General features: G+C 46.9%; 8 non-coding genes across 8 annotated transcripts; all 8 read left to right on the forward strand.

Annotated features, from left to right (window-relative positions):
* Positions 1-782: 782 nt before the first annotated feature.
* Positions 783-855, forward strand: TRNAR-CCU (transfer RNA arginine (anticodon CCU)). The gene has a single exon. It is a non-coding gene; the product is annotated as a tRNA-Arg (tRNA).
* Positions 856-1,019: 164 nt separating this feature from the next.
* TRNAR-CCU (transfer RNA arginine (anticodon CCU)) lies at positions 1,020-1,092 on the forward strand. Its single transcript has one exon. It is a non-coding gene; the product is annotated as a tRNA-Arg (tRNA).
* Positions 1,093-3,133: 2,041 nt separating this feature from the next.
* On the forward strand, positions 3,134-3,206 carry TRNAR-CCU (transfer RNA arginine (anticodon CCU)). Its single transcript has one exon. It is a non-coding gene; the product is annotated as a tRNA-Arg (tRNA).
* Positions 3,207-3,370: 164 nt separating this feature from the next.
* TRNAR-CCU (transfer RNA arginine (anticodon CCU)) lies at positions 3,371-3,443 on the forward strand. The gene has a single exon. It is a non-coding gene; the product is annotated as a tRNA-Arg (tRNA).
* Positions 3,444-5,950: 2,507 nt separating this feature from the next.
* TRNAR-CCU (transfer RNA arginine (anticodon CCU)) lies at positions 5,951-6,023 on the forward strand. Its single transcript has one exon. It is a non-coding gene; the product is annotated as a tRNA-Arg (tRNA).
* Positions 6,024-10,430: 4,407 nt separating this feature from the next.
* On the forward strand, positions 10,431-10,503 carry TRNAR-UCU (transfer RNA arginine (anticodon UCU)). The gene has a single exon. It is a non-coding gene; the product is annotated as a tRNA-Arg (tRNA).
* A 1,333-nt stretch (positions 10,504-11,836) lies between these two features.
* On the forward strand, positions 11,837-11,909 carry TRNAR-UCU (transfer RNA arginine (anticodon UCU)). Its single transcript has one exon. It is a non-coding gene; the product is annotated as a tRNA-Arg (tRNA).
* Positions 11,910-19,366: 7,457 nt separating this feature from the next.
* On the forward strand, positions 19,367-19,439 carry TRNAR-UCU (transfer RNA arginine (anticodon UCU)). The gene has a single exon. It is a non-coding gene; the product is annotated as a tRNA-Arg (tRNA).
* The last annotated feature ends 753 nt before the right edge of the window (positions 19,440-20,192 follow it).

Below are 20,192 nucleotides of genomic sequence, written 5' to 3' on the forward strand. Positions count from 1 at the left end.
TATTCCTTTCGATGGTGTGTTCTACTGTAACCTAAAGTAAAAGCGCTAATGAAAGGAACCCCAGTGCATCGCTCGCACATTGCCCTCGTGGCCTAACGGATAAGGCATCGGTCTTCTAAACCGCGGATTGCGGGTGCGAGTGCCGCCGAGGGTGGGTTATCCTTTTTCATTACCAAGGGTTTGTGCTACAGTTTTCTTGCTTGAAGCAAATCATATGCGTTTCCTTTTCCCCTATATTCCTTCGGATGATGTGTTCTACTGTAACCTAGAGTAGACGCGCAAATGAAAAGAACGCTAGTGCATCGCTCGCACATCGCCATCTTGGCCTAACGAATAAGGCATCGGTCTTCTAAACGGGGGATTGCGGGTTCGAGTCCCGCCGAGGGTTGGTTATTCTTTTTCATTAACAAAGGGTTTTGCTAGTTTTCTCGCTTGAACCAAAGCAAGTGCATTTCCCTTTTTCCTATATTCCTTTCGATGGTGTGTTCTTCTGCAACCTAGAGTAAAAGCGATAATGAAAGGAACACCAGTGCATTGCTCGCGCATCGCCCTCGTGCCCCAACGGATAAGGCATCGGTCTCCTAAACCGGGGATGGCGGGGTCGAGTCCCGCCGAGAGTGGAATATTCTTTTTCATTAACAGAGGGTTTCTGCTGCAGTTTTCCTGCTTGCAGGAAAGCAAATGCGTTTTGTTTTGCCCTATATTCCTTTCGATGGTGTGTTCTACTGCAACCTAGAGTAAAAGCGCTAATGAAAGGAACGCCAGTGCATCGCCCGCACATCGCCCTCGTGGCCTAACGGATAAGGCATCGGTCTCCTAAACCGGGGATTGCGGGTTCGAGTCCCGCCGAGGGTAGGTTATTTCTTTTTCATTCACCGAAAAGGTTTTTGCTACAGTTTTCTTGCTTGAAGCAAAGCTTATGCGCTTCTTTTCCCCTATAATCCTTTCGATGGTGTGTTCCACTGCAACCTAGAGTAAAAGCGCTAATGAAAGGAACGCCAGTGCATCGCCCGCACATCGCCCTTGTGGCCTAACGGATAAGGCATCGGTCTCCTAAACCGGGGATTGCGGGTTCGAGTCCCGCCGAGGGTAGGTTATTTTTTTTTATATTCACCGAAAAGGTTTTTGCTACAGTTTTCCTGCTTGAAGCAAAGCTTATGTGATTCCTTTCCCCTATATTCCTTTCGATGTTGTGTTCTACTGTAACCTAGAGTAAACGCGCTAATGAAAGGAACGCCAGTGCATCACTCGCACATCGGCTACGTGGCCTAATGGATAAGGCATCGGCCCCCTAAACAGGGGATTGCTGGTTCGAGTCCCGCGGAGGGTGGGTTATCCTTTTTTATTAACAAAGGGTTTCTCCCACAGTTTTCTTGCTTGAACCAAAGCATATGCATTTCCTTTTCCCCTATATTCCTTTCGATGATGTGTTCTACTGTAACCTAGAGTAAACGCGCTAATGAAAAGAACGCTAGTGCATCGCTCGCACATCGCCCTCTTGGCCTAACGAATAAGGCATCGTTCTCCTAAGCCGGGGATCGCGGGTTCGAGTCACACCGAGGGTGGGTTACTCTTTTTCATTAACAAAGGGTTTGTGCTAAAGTTTTCTTGCTTGAAGCAAAGCATGTGCGTTTCCTTTTCCCCTATATTTCTTTGGAAGACGTGTTCTACTGCAACCTAGAGTAAAAGCGCTAATGAAAGGAACGCCTGTGCATCGCTCGCACATCGCCCTCGTGGCCTAACGGATAAGGCATCGGTCTCCTAAACCGGGGATATCGGGTTCGAGTCCCGCCGAGGGTAGGTTATTTCTTTTTCATTCACCGAAAAGGTTTCCGCTACAGTTTTCTTGCTTGAAGCAAAGCTTATGCGCTTCTTTTCCCCTATATTCCTTTCGATGTTGTGTTCTACTGTCCCCTAGAGTAAACGCGCTAATGAAAGGAACGCCAGTGCATCGCTCGCACATCGGCTACGTGGCATAACGGATAAGGCATCGGCCCCCTAAACAGGGGATTGCGGGTTCGAGTCCCACCGAGCGTTGGTTATCCTATTTCATTAACAAAGGGTTTTGCTAGTTTTCTCCCTTGAACAAAAGCAAGTGCATTTCCCTTTCTCCTATATTCCTTTCGATGGTGTGTTCTACTGTAACCTAAAGTAAAAGCGCTAATGAAAGGAACCCCAGTGCATCGCTTGCACATTGCCCTCGTGGCCTAACGGATAAGGCATCGGTCTTCTAAACGAGGGATTGCGGGTTCGAGTGCCGCCGATGGTGTGTTATCCTTTTTCATTACCAAGGGTTTGTGCTACAGTTTTCTTGCTTGAAGCAAATCATATGCGTTTCCTTTTCCCCTATGTTCCTTCGGATGATGTGTTCTACTGTAACCTAGAGTAAACGCGATAATGAAAAGAACGCTAGTGCATCGCTCGCACATCGCCTTTTTGGCCTAACGAATAAGGCATTGGTCTCCTAAACCGGGGATTGCGGGTTCGAGTCCCGCCGAGGATAGGTTATTTTTTTTCATTCACCGAAAAGGTTTCTGCTACAGTTTTCTTGCTTGAAGCAAAGCTTATGCGCTTCTTTTCCCCTATATTCCTTTCGATGTTGTGTTCTACTGTCCCCTAGAGTAAACGCGCTAATGAAAGGAACGCCAGTGCATCGCTCGCACATCGGCTACGTGGCATAACGGATAAGGCATCGGCCCCCTAAACAGGGGATTGCGGGTTCGAGTCCCACGGAGGGTGGGTTAATCTTTTTTATTAACAAAGGGTTTCTCCCACAGTTTTCTTGCTTGAACCAAAGCATATACATTTCCTTTTCTCCTATATTCCTTTCGATGATGAGTTCTACTGCAACCTAGAGTAAACGCGCTAATGAAAAGAACGCCAGTGCATCGCTCGCACATCGGCTACGTGGCATAACGGATAAGGCATCGGTCTTCTAAACGAGGGATTGCGGGTTCGAGTGCCGCGGAGGGTGGGTTATCCTATTTCATTAACAAAGGGTTTTAGTAGTTTTCTCGCTTGAACAAAAGCAAGTGCATTTCCCTTTCTCCTATATTCCTTTCGATGGTGTGTTCAACTGTAACCTAAAGTAAAAGCGCTAATGAAAGGAACGCCAGTGCATCGCCCGCACATCGCCCTCGTGGCCTAACGGATAAGGCATCGGTCTCCTAAACCGGGGATTGCGGGTTCGTGTCCCGCCGAGGGTAGGTTATTTCTTTTTCATTCACCGAAAAGGTTTTTGCTACAGTTTTCTTGCTTGAAGCAAAGCTTATGCGCTTCTTTTCCCCTATAATCCTTTCGATGGTGTGTTCCACTGCAACCTAGAGTAAAAGCGCTAATGAAAGGAACGCCAGTGCATCGCCCGCACATCGCCCTTGTGGCCTAACGGATAAGGCATCGGTCTCCTAAACCGGGGATTGCGGGTTCGAGTCCCGCCGAGGGTAGGTTATTTTTTTTTATATTCACCGAAAAGGTTTTTGCTACAGTTTTCCTGCTTGAAGCAAGGCTTATGTGATTCCTTTCCCCTATATTCCTTTCGATGTTGTGTTCTACTGTAACCTAGAGTAAACGCGCTAATGAAAGGAACGCCAGTGCATCACTCGCACATCGGCTACGTGGCCTAATGGATAAGGCATCGGCCCCCTAAACAGGGGATTGCGGGTTCGAGTCCCGCGGAGGGTGGGTTATCCTTTTTTATTAACAAAGGGTTTCTCCCACAGTTTTCTTGCTTGAACCAAAGCATATGCATTTCCTTTTCCCCTATATTCCTTTCGATGATGTGTTCTACTGTAACCTAGAGTAAACGCGCTAATGAAAAGAACGCTAGTGCATCGCTCGCACATCGCCCTCTTGGCCTAACGAATAAGGCATCGTTCTCCTAAGCCGGGGATCGCGGGTTCGAGTCACACCGAGGGTGGGTTACTCTTTTTCATTAACAAAGGGTTTGTGCTAAAGTTTTCTTGCTTGAAGCAAAGCATGTGCGTTTCCTTTTCCCCTATATTTCTTTGGAAGACGTGTTCTACTGCAACCTAGAGTAAAAGCGCTAATGAAAGGAACGCCTGTGCATCGCTCGCACATCGCCCTCGTGGCCTAACGGATAAGGCATCGGTCTCCTAAACCGGGGATATCGGGTTCGAGTCCCGCCGAGGGTAGGTTATTTCTTTTTCATTCACCGAAAAGGTTTCTGCTACAGTTTTCTTGCTTGAAGCAAAGCTTATGCGCTTCTTTTCCCCTATATTCCTTTCGATGTTGTGTTCTACTGTCCCCTAGAGTAAACGCGCTAATGAAAGGAACGCCAGTGCATCGCTCGCACATCGGCTACGTGGCATAACGGATAAGGCATCGGCCCCCTAAACAGGGGATTGCGGGTTCGAGTCCCACCGAGCGTTGGTTATCCTATTTCATTAACAAAGGGTTTTGCTAGTTTTCTCCCTTGAACAAAAGCAAGTGCATTTCCCTTTCTCCTATATTCCTTTCGATGGTGTGTTCTACTGTAACCAAAAGTAAAAGCGCTAATGAAAGGAACCCCAGTGCATCGCTTGCACATTGCCCTCGTGGCCTAACGGATAAGGCATCGGTCTTCTAAACGAGGGATTGCGGGTTCGAGTGCCGCCGATGGTGTGTTATCCTTTTTCATTACCAAGGGTTTGTGCTACAGTTTTCTTGCTTGAAGCAAATCATATGCGTTTCCTTTTCCCCTATGTTCCTTCGGATGATGTGTTCTACTGTAACCTAGAGTAAACGCGATAATGAAAAGAACGCTAGTGCATCGCTCGCACATCGCCTTTTTGGCCTAACGAATAAGGCATTGGTCTCCTAAACCGGGGATTGCGGGTTCGAGTCCCGCCGAGGATAGGTTATTTTTTTTCATTCACCGAAAAGGTTTCTGCTACAGTTTTCTTGCTTGAAGCAAAGCTTATGCGCTTCTTTTCCCCTATATTCCTTTCGATGTTGTGTTCTACTGTCCCCTAGAGTAAACGCGCTAATGAAAGGAACGCCAGTGCATCGCTCGCACATCGGCTACGTGGCATAACGGATAAGGCATCGGCCCCCTAAACAGGGGATTGCGGGTTCGAGTCCCACGGAGGGTGGGTTAATCTTTTTTATTAACAAAGGGTTTCTCCCACAGTTTTCTTGCTTGAACCAAAGCATATACATTTCCTTTTCTCCTATATTCCTTTCGATGATGAGTTCTACTGCAACCTAGAGTAAACGCGCTAATGAAAAGAACGCCAGTGCATCGCTCGCACATCGGCTACGTGGCATAACGGATAAGGCATCGGTCTTCTAAACGAGGGATTGCGGGTTCGAGTGCCGCGGAGGGTGGGTTATCCTATTTCATTAACAAAGGGTTTTAGTAGTTTTCTCGCTTGAACAAAAGCAAGTGCATTTCCCTTTCTCCTATATTCCTTTCGATGGTGTGTTCAACTGTAACCTAAAGTAAAAGCGCTAATGAAAGGAACCCCAGTGCATCGCTCGCACATTGCCCTCGTGGCCTAACGGATAAGGCATCGGTCTTCTAAACCGCGGATTGCGGGTGCGAGTGCCGCCGAGGGTGGGTTATCCTTTTTCATTACCAAGGGTTTGTGCTACAGTTTTCTTGCTTGATGCAAATCATATGCGTTTCCTTTTCCCCTATATTCCTTCGGATGATGTGTTCTACTGTAACCTTGAGTAAACGCGCAAATGAAAAGAACGCTAGTGCATCGCTCGCACATCGCCATCTTGGCCTAACGAATAAGGCATCGGTCTTCTAAACGGGGGATTGCGGGTTCGAGTCCCGCCGAGGGTTGGTTATTCTTTTTCATTAACAAAGGGTTTTGCTAGTTTTCTCGCTTGAACCAAAGCAAGTGGATTTCCCTTTTTCCTATATTTCTTTCGATGGTGTGTTCTTCTGCAACCTAGAGTAAAAGCGATAATGAAAGGAACGCCAGTGCATTGCTCGCGCATCGCCCTCGTGCCCTAACGGATAAGGCATCGGTCTCCTAAACCGGGGATTGCGGGTTCGAGTCCCGCCGAGGGTAGGTTATTTTTTTATATTCACCGAAAAGGTTTCTGCTACAGTTTTCCTGCTTGAAGCAAAGCTTATGTGATTCTTTTCCCCTATATTCCTTTCGATGTTGTGTTCTACTGTAACCTAGAGTAAACGCGCTAATGAAAGGAACGCCAGTGCATCACTCGCACATCGGCTACGTGGCCTAACGGATAAGGCATCGGCCCCCTAAACAGGGGATTGCGGGTTCGAGTTCCGCGGAGGGTGGGTTATCCTTTTTTATTAACAAAGGGTTTCTCCCACAGTTTTCTTGCTTGAACCAAAGCATATGCATTTCCTTTTCCCCTATATTCCTTTCGATGATGTGTTCTACTGTAACCTAGAGTAAACGCGCTAATGAAAAGAACGCTAGTGCATCGCTCGCACATCGCCCTTTTGGCCTAACGAATAAGGCATCGTTCTCCTAAGCCGGGGATCGCGGGTTCGAGTCACACCGAGGGTGGGTTACTCTTTTCCTTAACAAAGGGTTTGTGCTAAAGTTTTCTTGCTTGAAGCAAAGCATGTGCGTTTCCTTTTCCCCTATATTTCTTTGGAAGATGTGTTCTACTGCAACCTAGAGTAAAAGCGCTAATGAAAGGAACGCCTGTGCATCGCTAGCACATCGCCCTCGTGGCCTAACGGATAAGGCATCGGTCTCCTTAACCGGGGATATCGGGTTCGAGTCCCGCCGAGGGTAGGTTATTTCTTTTTCATTCACCGAAAAGGTTTCTGCTACAGTTTTCTTGCTTGAAGCAAAGCTTATGCGCTTCTTTTCCCCTATATTCCTTTCGATGTTGTGTTCTACTGTAACCTAGAGTGAACGTGCTAATAAAAGGAACTCCATGGCATCACTCGCACATCGGCTTCGTGGCCTAACGAATAAAGCATCGGTATTCTAAACAGGGGATTGCGGGTCCGAGTGCCGCGGAGGGTGGGTTATCCTATTTCATTAACAAAGGGTTTTGCTAGTTTTCTCGTTTGAACAAAAGCAAGTGCATTTCCCTTTCTCCTATATTCCTTTCGAAGGTGTGTTCTACTGTAACCTAAAGTAAAAGCGCTAATGAAAGGAACCCCAGTGCATCGCTCGCACATTGCCCTCGTGGCCTAACGGATAAGGCTTCGGTCTTCTAAACCGCGGATTGCGGGTGCGAGTGCCGCCGAGGGTGGGTTATCCTTTTTCATTACCAAGGGTTTGTGCTACAGTTTTCTTGCTTGAAGCAAATCATATGCGTTTCCTTTTCCCCTATATTCTTTCGGATGATGTGTTCTACTGTAACCTAGAGTAAACGCGCAAATGAAAAGAACGCTAGTGCATCGCTCGCACATCGCCCTTTTGGCCTAACGAATAAGGCATTGGTCTCCTAAACCGGGGATTGCGGGTTCGAGTCCCGCCGAGGGTAGGTTATTTTTTTTCATTCACCGAAAAGGTTTCTGCTACAGTTTTCTTGCTTGAAGCAAAGCTTATGCGCTTCTTTTCCCCTATATTCCTTTCGATGTTGTGTTCTACTGTCCCCTAGAGTAAACGCGCTAATGAAAGGAACGCCAGTGCATCGCTCGCACATCGGCTACGTGGCATAACGGATAAGGCATCGGCCCCCCAAACAGGGGATTGCGGGTTCGAATCCCGCCGAGGGTGGGTTATCCTTTTTCATTAACAAAGGGTTTTGCTACAGTTTTCTTGCTTGAACCAAAGCATGTGCATTTCTCTTTCTCCTATATTCCTTTCGATGGTGTGTTCTATTGTAGCCTAAAGTAAAAGCGCTAATGAAAGGAACGCCAGAGCATCGCTCGCACATTGCCTTCGTGGCCTAACGGATAAGGCATCGTTCTCCTAACCCGGGATTGCGGGTTCGAGTCCCGCCGAGGTTGGGATATCCTTTTTCATTAACAAAGGGTTTGTGCTACAGTTTTCTTGCTTGAAGCAAAGGATGTGCGTTTCCTTTTCCCCTATATTCCTTTGGAAGATGTGTTCTACTGCAACCTAGAGTAAAAGCGCTAATGAAAGGAACGCCAGTGCATCACTCGTTCATCGCCCTCGTGGCCTAACGGATAAGGCATCGGTGTCCTGAACCGGGGATTGCGGGTTCGAGTCCCGCCAAAGGTGGTATATTCGTTTTCATTAACAAAGGGTTTCTGCTACAGTTTTCTTGCTTAAAGCAAAGCATATACATTTCCTTTTCTCCTATATTTCTTTCGATGATGTGTTCTACTGTAACCTAGAGTAAACGCGCTAATGAAAAGAACGCTAGTGCATCGCTCGCCCATCGCCTCATGGCCTAACGAAGAAAGCATCGGTCTTCTAAACGGGGGATATCGGGTTCGAATCCCGCCGAGGGTGGGTTATCCTTTTTCATTAACAACGGGTTTTGCTACAGTTTTCTTGCTTGAACCAAAGCATGTGCATTTCCCTTTCTCCTATATTCCTTTCGATGGTGTGTTCTATTGTAACCTAAAGTAAAAGCGCTAATGAAAGGAACGCCAGAGCATCGCTCGCACATTGCCCTCGTGGCCTAACGGATAAGGCATCGTTCTCCTAACCCGGGATTGCGGGTTCGAGTCCCGCCGAGGTTGGGATATCCTTTTTCATTATCAGAGGGTTTGTGCTACAGTTTTCTTGCTTGAAGCAAATCATATGCGTTTCCTTTTCCCCTATATTACTTTGGATGATGTGTTCTACTGTAACCTAGAGTAAACGCGGTAATGAAAAGAACGCTAGTGCATCGATCGCACATCGCCCTTTTGGCCTAACGAATAAGGCATTGGTCTCCTAAACCGGGGATTGCGGGTTCGAGTCCCGCCGAGGGTAGGTTATTTTTTTTCATTCACTGAAAAGGTTTCTGCTACAGTTTTCTTGCTTGAAGCAAAGCTTATGCGCTTCTTTTCCCCTTTATTCCTTTCGATGTTGTGTTCTACTGTAACCTAGAGTAAAAGCGCTAATGAAAAGAACGCTAGTGCATCGCTCGCCCATCGCCCTCATGGCCTAACAAATAAGGCATCGGTCTTCTAAACGAGGGATTGCGGGTTCGAGTCCCGCCGAGGGTGGGTTATCCTTTTTCATTAACAAAGGGTTATGCTACAGTTTTCTTGCTTGAACCAAAGCTTGTGCATTTCCCTTTCTCCTATATTCCTTTCGATGGTGTGTTTTACTGCAACCTAGAGTAAACGCGCTATTGAAAGGAACGCCAGTGCATCACTCGTACATCGGCTACGTGGCCTAACGGATAAGGCATCGGCCCCTTAACCAGGGAATTGCGGGTTCGTGTCCCGCGGTGGGTGGGTTATCCTTTTTTATTAACAAAGGGTTTCTCCCACAGTTTTCTTGCTTGAACCCAAGCATATGCATTTCCTTTTCCCCTATATTCCTTTCGATGATGTGTTCTACTGTAACCTAGAGTAAACGCGCTAATGAAAAGAACGCTAGTGCATCGCTCGCCCATCGCCTCATGGCCTAACGAATAAGGCATCGGTCTTCTAAACGGGGGATATCGGGTTCGAATCTCGCCGAGGGTGGGTTATCGAATCTCGCCGAGGGTGGGTTATCCTTTTTCATTAACAAAGGGTTTTGCTACAGTTTTCTTGCTTGAACCAAAGCATGTGCATTTCCCTTTCTCCTATATTCCTTTCGATGGTGTGTTCTATTGTAACCTAAAGTAAAAGCGCTAATGAAAGGAACGCCAGAGCATCGCTCGAACATTGCCCTCGTGGCCTAACGGATAAGGCATCGTTCTCCTAACCCGGGATTGCGGGTTCGAGTCCCACCGAGGTTGGGATATCCTTTTTCATTATCAGAGGGTTTGTGCTACAGTTTTCTTGCTTGAAGCAGAGCATTTGCGTTTCCTTTTCCCCTATATTACTTTGGATGATGTGTTCTACAGTAACCTAGAGTAAACGGGCTAATGATAAGAACGCTAGTGCTACGCTCGCACATCGCCCTCGTGGCCTAACGAATAAGGCATCGGTCTTCTAAACGGGGGATCGCGGGTTTGAGTCCCACCAAGGGTGGGTTATTCTTTTTCATTAACAAAGGGTTTCTGCTACAGTTTTTTTGCTTGAACCAAAGCATGTGCATTACCCTTTCTCATATATTAATTTCGATGGTGTGTTCTACTGTAACCCAAAGTAAAAGCGCTAATGAAAGGAACGCCAGTGCATCGCTCGCACATTGCCCTCGTGGCCTAACGGATAAGGCATCGGTCTTCTAAACCGGGGATTGCGGGTGCGAGTGCCGCCGAGGGTGGGTTACTCTTTTTCATTAACAAAGGGTTTGTGCTAAAATTTTCTTGCTTGAAGCAGAGCATATGCGTTTCCTTTTCCCCTATATTCCTTTCGATGGTGTGTTCTACAGTAACCTAGACTAAAAGTGCTGATGAAAGGAACGCCAGTGCATCGCTCGCACATCGCCCTCGTGGCCTAACGGATAAGGCATTGGTCTTCTAAACCGGGGATGGCGGGTTCGAGTCCCGCCGAGGGTGGGTTATCCTTTTTCAATACCAAGGGTTTCTGCAACAGTTTTCTTGCTTGAAGCAGAGCATATGCGTTTCCTTTTCTCCTATATTCCTTTCGATGGTGTGTTCTACAGTAACCTAGAGTAAACGCGCAAATGAAAAGAACGCTAGTGCATCGCTCGCACATCGCCCTTTTGGCCTAACGAATAAGGCATCGGTCTTCCAAACGGGGGATTGCGGGTTTGAGTCCCGCCAAGGGTGGGTTATTCTTTTTCATTAACAAAGGGTTTCTGCTACAGTTTTCTTGTTTGAAGGAAAGCATATGCGCTCCTTTTCTCCTATATTCCTTTTGATGGTGTGTTTTACTGTAACCTAGAGTAAAGGAGCTAATGAAAAGAACGCTAGTGCATCACTCGCACATCGCCCTCGTGGCCTAACGGATAAGGCATCGTTCTCCTAAACCGGGGATTGCGGGTTCGAGTCCCACCGAGGGTGGGTTACTCTTTTTCATTAACAAAGGGTTTCTCCCACAGTTTTCTTGCTTGAACCAAAGCATATTCATTTCCTTTTCCCCTATATTCCTTTCGATGATGTGTTCTACTGTAACCTAGAGTAAACGCGCTAATGAAAAGAACGCTAGTGAATCGCTCGCCCGTCGCCCTCATGGCCTAACGAATATGGCATCGGTCTTCTAAACGGGGGATGTCGGGTTCGAGTCCCGCCGAGGGTGGGTTATCTTTTTTCATTAACAAAGGGTTTTGCTAAAGTTTTCTTGCTTGAACCAAAGCATGTGCATTTCCCTTTCTCATATATTAATTTCGATGGTGTGTTCTACTGTAACCTAAAGTAAAAGCGCTAATGAAAGGAACGCCAGTGCATCGCTCGCCCATCGCCCTCATGGCCTAACGAATATGGCATCGGTCTTCTAAACGGGGGATATCGGGTTCGAGTCCCGCCGAGGGTGGGTTATCCTTTTTCATTAACAAAGGGTTTTGCTAAAGTTTTCTTGCTTGAACCAAAGCATGTGCATTTCCCTTTCTCGTATATTAATTTCGATGGTGTGTTCTACTGTAACCTAAAGTAAAAGCGCTAATGAAAGGAACGCCAGTGCATCGCTCGCACATTGCCCTCGTGGCCTAACGGATAAGGTATCGGTCTTCTAAACCGGGGATTGCGGGTGCGAGTGCCGCCGAGGGTGGGTTACTCTTTTTCATTACCAAAGGGTTTTTGCTAAAATTTTCTTGCTTGAAGCAGAGCATATGCGTTTCCTTTTCCCCTATATTCCTTTCGATGGTGTGTTCTACAGTAACCTAGACTAAAAGTGCTGATGAAAGGAACGCCAGTGCATCGCTCGCACATCGCCCTCGTGGCCTAACGGATAAGGCATCGGTCTTCTAAACCGGGGATGGCGGGTTCGAGTCCCGCCGTGGGTGGGTTATCCTTTTTCAATACCAAGGGTTTCTGCAACAGTTTTCTTGCTTGAAGCAGAGCATGTGCGTTTCCTTTTCTCCTATATTCCTTTCGATGGTGTGTTCTACAGTAACCTAGCGTAAAAGTGCTAATGAAAGGAACGCCAGTGCATCGCTCGCACATCGCCCTCGTAGGCTAACGAATAAGGCATCGGTCTTCCAAACGGGGGATTGCGGGTTTGAGTCCCGCCAAGGGTGGGTTATTCTTTTTCATTACCAAGGGTTTCTGCTACAGTTTTCTTGTTTGAAGCAAAGCATATGCGCTCCTTTTCTCCTATATTCCTTTCGATGGTGTGTTTTACTGTAACCTAGAGTAATGGAAAGAACGCTAGTGCAACGCTCGCACATCGCCCTCGTGGCCTAACGAATAAGGCATCGGTCTTCTAAACGGGGGATTGCGGGTTCGAGTCCCGCCGAGGGTGGGTTATCCTTTTTCATTAACAAAGGGTTTCTGCTACAGTTTTCTTGCTTGAACCAAAGCATGAGCATTTCCCTTTCTCCTATATTAATTTCGATAGTGTGTTCTACTGTCCCCTAAAGTAAAAGTGCTAATGAAAGGAACGTTGGTGCATCAATCGCACGTTGCTCTCGTGGCCTAACGGATAAGGCATCGGTCTTCTTAACCGGGGATTGCGGGTTCGAGTCCCGCCGATTGTGGTTTATCCTTTTTCATTACCAAGGGTTTTTATTACAGTTTTTTTGCTCTAAGCAAAGCATATGTGTTTCCTTTTCCCCTATATTCCTTTCGATGGTGTGTTCTACAATAACCTAGAGTAAAAGTGCTAATGAGAGGAACGCCAGTGCATCCCTCGCACATCGCCCTCGTGGCCTAATGGATAAGGCATCGGTCTCCTAAACCGGGGACTGCGGGTTTGAGTCCCGCCGAGGTTGGGATATCCTTTTTCATTATCAAAGGATTTGTGCTACAGTTTTCTTGCTTGAAGCAAATCATATGCGTTTCCTTTTCCCTTATATTCCTTTGGATGATGTGTTCTACTGTAACTAGAGTAAACGCGCTAATAAAAAGAACGCTAGTGCATCGCTCGCACATCGCCCTCTTGGCCTAACGAATAAGGCATCGGTCTTCTCAACGGGGAATTGCGGGTTCGAGTCCCGCCGAGGGTTGGTTATCCTTTTTCATTAACAAAGGGTTTTGCTAGTTTTCTCGCTTGAACCATAGCAAGTGCATTTCCCTTTCTCCTATATTCCTTTCGATGGTGTGTTCTACTGTAACCTAAAGTAAAAGCGCTAATGAAAGGAACGCCAGTGCATCGCTCGCACATCGCCCTCGTGGGCTAACGAATAAGGCATTGGTCTTCCAAACGGGGGATTGCGGGTTTGAGTCCCGCCAAGGGTGGGTTATTCTTTTTCATTAACAAAGGGTTTCTGCTACAGTTTTCTTATTTTTTTTCATTCACCGAAAAGGTTTCTGCTACAGTTTTCTTGCTTGAAGCAAAACTTATGCGCTTCTTTTTTCCTATATTCCTTTCGGTGTTGTGTTCTACTGTAACCTAGAGTAAACGCTCTAATGAGAGGTACCCCATGGCATCACTCGCACATCGGCTTCGTGGCCTAACGGATAAGCATCGGTATTCTAAACAGGGGATTGCGGGTTCGAGTCTCGCGGAGGGTGGGTTATCCTTTTTTATTAACAAAGGGTTTCTCCCACAGTTTTCTTGCTTGAACCAAAGCATATGCATTTCCTCTTCCCCTATATTCCTTTCGATGATGGGTTCTACTGTAACCTAGAGTCAACGCGCTAATGAAAATAACGCCAGTGCATCACTCGCACATCGGCTACGTGGCCTAACGGATAAGGCATCGGCCCCCTAAACAGGGGATTGCGGGTTCGAGTCCCGCGGAGGGTGGGTTATCCTTTTTTATTAACAAAGGGTTTCTCCCACAGTTTTCTTGCTTGAAACAAAGCATATGCATTTCCTTTTCCCGTATAATCCTTTCGATGATGGGTTCTACTGTAACCTAGAGTAAACGCGCTAATGTAAAGAACGCTAGTGCATCGCTCGCACATCGCCCTCTTGGCCTAACGAATAATGCATCGGTCTTCTAAACGGGGGATTGCGGGTTCGAGTCCCGCCGACTGTGGGTTATCCTTTTTCATTAACAAAGGGTTTTGCTAGTTTTCTCGCTTGAACCAAAGCAAGTGCATTTCCCTTTCTCCCATATTCCTTTCGATGGTGTGTTCTACTGTAACCTAAAGTGAAAGTGCCAATGAAAGGAACGCCTGTGCATCGCTCGCACATCGCCCTCGTGGCCTAACGGATAAGGCATCGGTCTCCTAAACCGGGGATTGCGGATTCGAGTCCCACCAAGGGTGAGTTATTCTTTTTCAGTAACAAAGGGTTTGTGCTACAGTTTTCTTGCGTGAAGCAAAGCATATGCGTTTTTCTTTTCCCCTATATTCCTTTCGATGGTGTGTTCTACTGCAACCTAGAGTAAAAGCGCTAATGAAAGGAACGCCAGTGCACCGCCCGCTATCGCCCTCGTGGCCTAACGGATAAGGCATCGGTGTTCTAAACCGGGGATTGCGGGTGCGAGTGCCGCCGAGGGTGCGTTACCCTTTTTCATTATCAGAGGGTTTCTGCTATAGTTTTCTTGCTTGAAGCAAATCATATGCGTTTCCTTTTCCCTTATATTCCTTTGGATGATGTGTTCTACTGTAACCTAGAGTAAACGCGCTAATGAAAAGAACGCTAGTGCATCGCTCGCACATCGCCCTCTTGGCCTAACGAATATGGCATCGTTCTCCTAAGCCGGGGATTGCGGGTTCGAGTCCTGCTGAGGTTGGGATATCCTTTTTCATTACCAAAGGGTTTGTGCTACAGTTTTCTGGCTTGAAGCAAATCATATGCGTTTCCTTTTCCCCTATATTCCTTTAGATGATGTGTTCTACTGTAACCTAGAGTAAACGCGCTAATGAAAAGAACGCTAGTGCAACGCTCGCACATCGCCCTCGTGGCCTAACGGATAAGGCATCGGTCTCCTAAACCGGGGGTTGCGGTTTCGAGTCCCACGAAGGGTGAGTTATTCTTCTTCATTAACAAAGGGTTTGTGCTACAGTTTTCTTGCGTGAAGCAAAGGATATGCGTTTCCTTTTCCCCAATATTCCTTTGGTTGATGTGTTCTACTGCAACCTAGAGTAAAAGCGCTAATGAAAGGAACGCCAGTGCATCGCCCGCACATCGCCCTCGTGGCCTAACGGATAATGCATCGGTCTCCTAAACCGTGGACTGCGGGTTCAAGTCCCGCCGAGGGTAGGTTATTTTTTGTTTCATTCACCGAAAAGGTTTCTGCTACAGTTTTCTTGCTTGAAGCAAAGCTTATGCGCTTCTTTTTCCCTATATTCCTTTCGGTGTTGTGTTCTACTGTAACCTAGAGTAAACGCGCTAATGAGAGGTACCCCATGGCATCACTCGCACGTCGGCTTCGTGGCCTAACGGATAAGGCATCGGTATTCTAAACACGGGATTGCGGGTTCGAGTCTCGCGGAGGGTGGGTTATCCTTTTTTATTAACAAAGGGTTTCTCCCACAGTTTTCTTGCTTCAACCAATGCATATGCATTTCCTCTTCCCCTATATTCCTTTCGATGATGGGTTCTACTGTAACCTAGAGTAAACGCGCTAATGAAAATAACGCTAGTGCATCGCTCGCACATCGCCCTCGTGGCCTAACGAAGAAGGCATTAGTCTTTTAAAGGGGGGATTGCGGGTTCGAGTCCCGCCGAGGGTGGGTTATCCTTTTTCATTAACAAAGGGTTTCGCTACAGTTTTCTTGCTTGAACCAAAGCATGTGCATTTCCCTTTCTCCTATATTCTTTTCGATGGTGTGTTCTATTGTAACCTAAATTAAAAGCGCTAATGAAAGGAACGCCAGTGCATCGCTCGCACATCGCGCTTGTGGTCTAACGGATAAGGCATCGGTCTTCTAAACCGGGGATTGCGGATTCGAGTCCCACCAAGGGTGAGTTATTCTTTTTCAGTAACAAAGGGTTTGTGCTACAGTTTTCTTGCGTGAAGCAAAGCATATGCGTTTTTCTTTTCCCCTATATTCCTTTCGATGGTGTGTTCTACTGCAACCTAGAGTAAAAGCGCTAATGAAAGGAACGCCAGTGCACCGCCCGCTATCGCCCTCGTGGCCTAACGGATAAGGCATCGGTGTTCTAAACCGGGGATTGCGGGTGCGAGTGCCGCCGAGGGTGCGTTACCCTTTTTCATTATCAGAGGGTTTCTGCTACAGTTTTCTTGCTTGAAGCAAATCAGATGCGTTAACTTTTCCCTTATATTCCTTTGGATGATGTGTTCTACTGTAACCTAGAGTAAACGCGCTAATGAAAAGAACGCTAGTGCATCGCTCGCACATCGCCCTCTTGGCCTAACGAATAATGCATCGGTCTTCTAAACGGGGGATTGCGGGTTCGAGTCCCGCCGAGGGTGGGTTATCCTTTTTAATTAACAAAGGGTTTCGCTACAGTTTTCTTGCTTGAACCAAAGCATGTGCATTTCCCTTTCTCCTATATTCTTTTCGATGGTGTGTTCTATTGTAACCTAAAGTAAAAGCGCTAATGAAAGGAACGCCAGTGCATCGCTCGCACATCGCGCTTGTGGTCTAACGGATAAGGCATCGGTCTTCTAAACCGGGGATTGCGGGTTCGAGTCCCGCCAAGGGTGGGTTATCATTTTTCAATACCAAGGGTTTCACAACAGTTTTCGTGCTTGAAGCAAAGCATATGCGCTTCTTTCCCACTATATTCCTTTCGATGTTGTGTTCTACTGTAACCTAGAGTAAACGTGCTAATGAAATGAACGCCAGTGCATCGGTCGCACATCGCTCTTGTGGCCTAACGAATAAGGCATTGGTCTTCTAAACTGGGGAGAGCGGGTTCGAGTCCTGCCGGGGGTGGGTGATCATTTTTCATTACCAAAAGGGGTTTCTGCTACAGTTTTCTTGTTTGAAGCAAAGCATTTGCACTCCTTTTCTCCTATATTCCTTTCGATGGTGTGTTTTACTGTAACCTAGAGTAAACGCGCTAATGAAAAGAACGCTAGTGCATCACTCGCACATCGCCCTCGTGGCCTAACAAATAAGGCATCGGTCTTCTAAATGGGGGATGGCGGGTTCGAGGCCCGCCGTGGGTGGGTTATCCTTTTTAATTAACAAAGGGTTTCTGCTACAGTTTTCTTGCTTGAACCAAAGCATGTGCATTTCCCTTTCTCCTATAATAATTTCGATGCTGGGTTATACTGTAACCTAAAGTAAAAGCGCTAATGAAAGGAACGCCAGTGCATCAATCGCACATTGCTCTCTTGGCCTAACGGATAAGGCATCGGTCTTCTTAACCGGGGATTGAGGGTTCGAGTCCCGCCGAGTGTGGGTTATCCTTTTTCATTACCAAAGGTCTCTGTTGCAGTTTCCTTGCTTGAAGCAAAGCATATGCGTTTCCTTTTCCCCTATATTCCTTTCGATGGTGTGTTCTACACTAACCTAGAGTAAAAGTGCTAATGAAAGGAACGCCGGTGCATCACTCGCACATCGGCTTCGTGGCTTAACGAATGAGGTATTGGTCTTCTAAACGGGAATTGCGGGTTCCAGTCCCGCCGAGGGTGGGTCATCCTTTTTCATTGCCAAGGGTTTTGCTACAGTTTTCTTGCTTGAACCAAAGCATGTGCATTTCCCTTTCTCCTATATTCCTTTCGATGGTGTGTTCTATTGTAACCTAAAGTAAAAGCGCTAATGAAAGGAACGCCAGCGCATCGCTCGCACATTGCCCTCGTGGCCTATCGGATAAGGCATCGTTCTCCTAAACCGGGGATTGCGGGTTCGAGTCCCACCGAGGGTAGGTTACTCTTTTTCATTAACAAAGGGTTTGTGCCACAGTTTTCTTGCTTGAAGCAAAGCATGTGCGTTTCCTTTTCCCCTATATTCCTTTGGAAGATGTGTTCTACTGCAACCTAGAGTAAAAACGCTAATGAAAGGAACGCCAGTGCATCACTCGCACATCGCCCTCGTGGCCTAACGGGTAACGCATCGGTCTCCTGAACCGGGCATTGCGAGTTCGAGTCCCGCCAAAGGTGGTATATTCTTTTTCATTAACAAAGGGTTTCTGCTACAGTTTTCTTGCTTAAAACAAAGCATATGCGTTTCCTTTTCCCCTATATTTCTTTCGAGGGTGTGTTCTACTGCAACCTAGAGTAAACGCGCTAATGAGAAGAACGCTAGTGCATCGATCGCACATCGCCCTCTTGGCCTAACGAATAAGGCATCGGTCTTCTAAACGGGGGATTGCGGGTTCGAGTCCCGCCGAGGGTTGGTTATCCTTTTTCATTAACAAGGGTTTTGCAAGTTTTCTCGCTTGAAACAAAGCAAGTGCATTTCCCTTTCTCCTATATTCTTTTCGATGGTGTGTTCTACTGCAACCTAGAGTAAACGCGCTATTGAAAGGAACGCCAGTGCATCACTCGTACATCGGCTACGTGGCCTAACAGATAAGGCATCGGCCCCTTAACCAGGGAATTGCGGGTTCGTGTCCCGCGGTGGGTGGGTTATCCTTTTTTATTAACAAAGGGTTTCTCCCACAGTTTTCTTGCTTGAACCAAAGCATATTCATTTCCTTTTCCCCTATATTCCTTTCGATGATGTGTTCTACTGTAACCTAGAGTAAACGCGCTAATGAAAAGAACGCTAGTGAATCGCTCGCCCGTCGCCCTCATGGCCTAACGAATATGGCATCGGTCTTCTAAACGGGGGATGTCGGGTTCGAGTCCCGCCGAGGGTGGGTTATCTTTTTTCATTAACAAAGGGTTTTGCTAAAGTTTTCTTGCTTGAACCAAAGCATGTGCATTTCCCTTTCTCATATATTAATTTCGATGGTGTGTTCTACTGTAACCTAAAGTAAAAGCGCTAATGAAAGGAACGCCAGTGCATCGCTCGCCCATCGCCCTCATGGCCTAACGAATATGGCATCGGTCTTCTAAACGGGGGATATCGGGTTCGAGTCCCGCCGAGGGTGGGTTATCCTTTTTCATTAACAAAGGGTTTTGCTAAAGTTTTCTTGCTTGAACCAAAGCATGTGCATTTCCCTTTCTCGTATATTAATTTCGATGGTGTGTTCTACTGTAACCTAAAGTAAAAGCGCTAATGAAAGGAACGCCAGTGCATCGCTCGCACATTGCCCTCGTGGCCTAACGGATAAGGTATCGGTCTTCTAAACCGGGGATTGCGGGTGCGAGTGCCGCCGAGGGTGGGTTACTCTTTTTCATTACCAAAGGGTTTTTGCTAAAATTTTCTTGCTTGAAGCAGAGCATATGCGTTTCCTTTTCCCCTATATTCCTTTCGATGGTGTGTTCTACAGTAACCTAGACTAAAAGTGCTGATGAAAGGAACGCCAGTGCATCGCTCGCACATCGCCCTCGTGGCCTAACGGATAAGGCATCGGTCTTCTAAACCGGGGATGGCGGGTTCGAGTCCCGCCGTGGGTGGGTTATCCTTTTTCAATACCAAGGGTTTCTGCAACAGTTTTCTTGCTTGAAGCAGAGCATGTGCGTTTCCTTTTCTCCTATATTCCTTTCGATGGTGTGTTCTACAGTAACCTAGCGTAAAAGTGCTAATGAAAGGAACGCCAGTGCATCGCTCGCACATCGCCCTCGTAGGCTAACGAATAAGGCATCGGTCTTCCAAACGGGGGATTGCGGGTTTGAGTCCCGCCAAGGGTGGGTTATTCTTTTTCATTACCAAGGGTTTCTGCTACAGTTTTCTTGTTTGAAGCAAAGCATATGCGCTCCTTTTCTCCTATATTCCTTTCGATGGTGTGTTTTACTGTAACCTAGAGTAATGGAAAGAACGCTAGTGCAACGCTCGCACATCGCCCTCGTGGCCTAACGAATAAGCCATCGGTCTTCTAAACGGGGGATTGCGGGTTCGAGTCCCGCCGAGGGTGGGTTATCCTTTTTCATTAACAAAGGGTTTCTGCTACAGTTTTCTTGCTTGCAGCAAAACAAATGCGTTTTCTTTTATCCTATATTCCTTTCGTAGTGTGTTATACTGCAACCTAGAGTAAAATCGCTAATGAAAGGAACGCCAGTGCATCGCCCGCACATGGCCTTCGTGGCCTAACGGATAAGGCATCGGTCTTCTAAACCGGGCATTGCGGGTTAGAGTCCCGCCGAGGGTGGGTTATTCTTTTTTACTAACAAAGGGTTTCTCCCACAGTTTTCTTGCCTAAAGCAAACCAT

Source organism: Rhipicephalus microplus, chromosome 2 (assembly GCF_043290135.1).
Source record: "Rhipicephalus microplus isolate Deutch F79 chromosome 2, USDA_Rmic, whole genome shotgun sequence".
Classification (NCBI taxonomy): Eukaryota; Metazoa; Arthropoda; class Arachnida; order Ixodida; family Ixodidae; genus Rhipicephalus; species Rhipicephalus microplus.